This window comes from Sinocyclocheilus anshuiensis, unplaced genomic scaffold, assembly GCF_001515605.1.
Source record: "Sinocyclocheilus anshuiensis isolate Anshui unplaced genomic scaffold, SAMN03320099.WGS_v1.1 scaffold1351, whole genome shotgun sequence".
Lineage (NCBI taxonomy): Eukaryota > Metazoa > Chordata > Actinopteri > Cypriniformes > Cyprinidae > Sinocyclocheilus > Sinocyclocheilus anshuiensis.
The window spans coordinates 259950-263774 of NW_015537982.1; the positions used below are offsets into that span (position 1 = coordinate 259950).

Below are 3825 nucleotides of genomic sequence, written 5' to 3' on the forward strand. Positions count from 1 at the left end.
AGATTTTTTTTCTTTTTTTGTAACATTATCAATGTATTTACTGTCACTTATGATTAATTTAATAAAACTTAAATCAAGGAAAAAAGGCTGCCTTATTAAAGTCAGACATAGAATTTTTCCTTAGTTTCCACTCTGCATTTTTTTTACTCATAAAACTCATTAAAATGGATATATTTATATTATTCGGCAACAACAGAAAGTCTGTTTCATAAGTGTGTAATCACTTGGCTGAGTTTAAGACATTTTATATCCATGTTAAATATAGCAATGCTAAGTAATAACATTCAAAACTTGCAGCACTGTATAGTGATGCATCTGTGGAAGACCTTGGTCTCCCAGGATTCATATTGTATTTACAGTGTCCCTTATGTTGTTGAATGTTTTCCTGAAGGTATACAGCATATTAAGTAGGGAATACCATATTTTAGATTAAGGAACATGATTTTTAAAGCATTTCAATAACCCCAAATATACAAACCAAATCTCCTTAGACTAACCAAAACATCACATATATTATGTGTACCAGCCAAGTTGTAATTTTCAGAAGTGAAGTAATCCACTTTGCGGCCATGAGGACTTCCCCAGCTTTTTTTTTGTGTTGTGGGTGACTGCTGGGCATAATGCAATTTGGCGGCGTGATAAACCAGGAGAGATGAAGAGGAACGGTGGAGCAATCTGTGATTGTAATCTTGGCCTAAGACGACTCTTTTGCAGAGTGCTGAAATTGTGCATGGATTAAGCAGATGGTGGAATGTGAATCCATCTCATAGGATTAAACTTTGGTGCCTCCTCTGCCGCCATCTGTTCCCTTACGCTGTGTGCACGCATACACACGCTCGCTCTTTACACACATCACAGATACAAGCACAATAGCTTTCTCTTCTACAAACGAACATTCTCGAGCCCTGCAGACACCTCTTTCCACCACAGTGCGTTTGTGACATGACCTCATGTATTGGTGCCCTCACTTTACCCTCGTCTCCGCAGCCCAGAGCAATCAACACACATGCACGCCATATCTGACAGAACAGGCTCATTAGCTGGAGGGGAGTGGAAATAGTTTAAAACTGACACAATAATGGACAAGAGTGGCTAAGTAGGGGTGAGTGAAGGGAAGCTCCTACTTCCCTTCAGGCCATATTTTTGTGGAATGGATTTAAATATGGTAAAATGTGTTAAATAGAGCTAAAAGTACACTATTACGGGAGTGAAAAAAGCATTATCAAATCAGCTAAAAGTACTTAAAGGAATAGTTCACCTAGAAATTGAAATTTGCTGAAAATGTTCCTACCCTCAGGCCATCTAAAATGTAGATGAGTTTGTTTCAGAACAGATTTGGAGAAATTTAGTATTGCATCATTTGTTCACCTATGGATCCTCTGCAGTGAATGGGTGCCGTCATAATGAGAGTTCAAACATCTGATAAAAACATCACAATAATCCACAAGCAATCAACATGACTCCAGTACATCAATTAACGTCTTGTGAAGTGAAAAGCTGCATGTTTGTAAGAAACAAATCCATTGTTATGGTTTTAACTTTAAACCTTCTGGCCAAAATACCCATATGTCCATGATCCATAATAACATATGGTCATAATCCATAATAACGCTTTCACCAGTAAAAAAAAATGCATCCCCTTTTGTTCACAGATATACTTGATTTGGACTGTTTTTGTTTGTATACAGTGCTTGAGCTGTGCATATTTCTCTCCTGTTTCAGACTAAATTACTTTTTTCACTGCAGAAAGCAATATTATGGATAGAGGACATGTATTTTAGCTTGAAGCAATGGTTTGAAGTTAAAAAAATCTTGATGGATTTGTTTATTACAGACCGGAGTCATGTGGATTACTTTGTAATGTTTTTACCAGCTGTTTGAACTCTCATTCTGATGGCACCCATCAACTCTATCCATTGGTGAACAAGTGATATAATGCTAAATCCAATGAAGAAACAAACTCACATACATATTGGATGGCCTGAGGGTGGGCAAATTTTCATTTTTGGGTGAACTATTCCATTAATAAGATCATACAGAAGGGGCAGGAATGTGTAGAACACATTGAATGACAGGTGCTTAAATTTCAAGTGGAATTTAATTATTACAAGAACTCTGTATTGAATTTTGGAGCTCTGACGTTGTTCCTGCATTGCCCTCCAAAAAAGTATATATCTATATGTGCACATCAGGGTTTTATATTAGACATAATGAGGAATTACAATATAAGCCTGTCTGTCTCAGGAATTATCCTATACTTTCTTTTGGAAAAAAGAAAGAAGAAAGAAGAAAAATCCCCACAATTTTCCAAATATGTCCAGGCTTTAGAAAAACGGACTTTTTTAATCTTCTCAGTGCAGTGGAAACTGTGCTTAAAGACTGAAGACATCCCCAGGAGAATAGAGAGAACTTAATAATCATCAGCATCATCATCAAACCATCATCATTCAAATCCTCAGTTTCTCATCATAAATAGAGGTTAACAGTCCAACTGAAAAATATGTTCTTCTCTAGAATCATCCCAAACATAAATGAGAAAATGGTTGGATTTGATTGCGGCTGAGGATCAAATCAGTGCTCAAATCATGTCCACATGTTATTAGACAGATTTAGGAGGGTTGCACTGTAACCTGCAACACTAGAGGAGGACAGCAGATAAAGCCACATGTCATTCAGAAAATAAATGCTCTGTGCTTAAGCCTTAGAGGTCTCGTAAGACACATGTTCAAACCTAAAGAGAACAGGCCACTTGTGGAATGCTGCGTTCATTGCTCTTTTCTTAGCCCTGGATTGTTGATGTTTTGTTGCACTGCTACTGTTGGTATGCTGATTGTCAGTCAAATGAAAGTCTAGTTAGCTCAGACCACCTGTAATATCTGGCATCGGTGTGACTTGTTAGTGGCATTAAAACATGACAGCGGCACACAGAGGTGCTGACTCAGAGTCATTGTGTGTTGACTGAACGGTCACAGTTGTCTTTCAGCCAGTGGAGAATAAAGAGTGCTCGTCTGTGCTCGACTGCACCCCGGATCATTAAATAATAAAGTGTGCAAACTAGCTGAAAGTAGTTTGGAAGGGTAGTGTGATATACTGTACTGAAGTGGTTAAAGCTCTGGGCTGAATGAAAGGTTTCAAGTTCAAATTCACGAGTTATACTGAAGAAAAAAAATAAATTTTCTTGAGGTCCGGGCACAAAATTTTGTGGTCAAAAATTATCCATTGTCAATAGTGTACTGATGTATGAATCACAGCAAACACAGAAGTCACTTTCAAACCAAGCAGCTTTCTGTTGACCATGACCATTTGCATGTGTGTGTATTTATTTATTTGTTTCTATATTGAAATGTTTTTCCCATCCCCTTCATATGCTGAGACAACTATAAGTAAGCCATTAGTAGGTTGATTTCCCAAAACATTGTGGGTCTGTGACGCTCAGATCCTTGTTTTGTCCTGATCATACAAGACTATCAAGTCAACCGAAGATGGTGGGGGAAACCTGAAATCACAATTTTTGCAATACCACTTGGTCACAGTAGTTGGGTAGAAATGGCACACTTCAGCTTTAAGCTGTGTCTGTAAGTTTATAAGTTGATGTAAGGGAAAACTACAGTGCTAGCCATGATGGGCAACCATCTGTGCTCATGCAGCAAAACCATGAAACTACATTGAGTGTGACAAAGTGGCTTAGTTTAGCTGAATGGTGCTTGGGATGTTGCTGCTATTAGTTAGTGTGCGCAAAAAGTTGGTTGTGGGGGGGAAGTACAATGAAGGGAATTTTCACTACATTGCATTGCAGGTGTAACATTTTTGTCTTTTATTCCTGCT

At 38.0% G+C, this 3825-nt stretch overlaps 1 protein-coding gene across 1 annotated transcript in view; it reads right to left on the reverse strand.

Moving 5' to 3' along the window:
* The window catches only part of LOC107673920 (transcription factor COE1-like), a 43964-nt gene that overhangs the window by 35548 nt on the left and 4591 nt on the right, over window positions 1-3825 (reverse strand). The gene's annotated exons all lie outside the window — the stretch shown is intronic.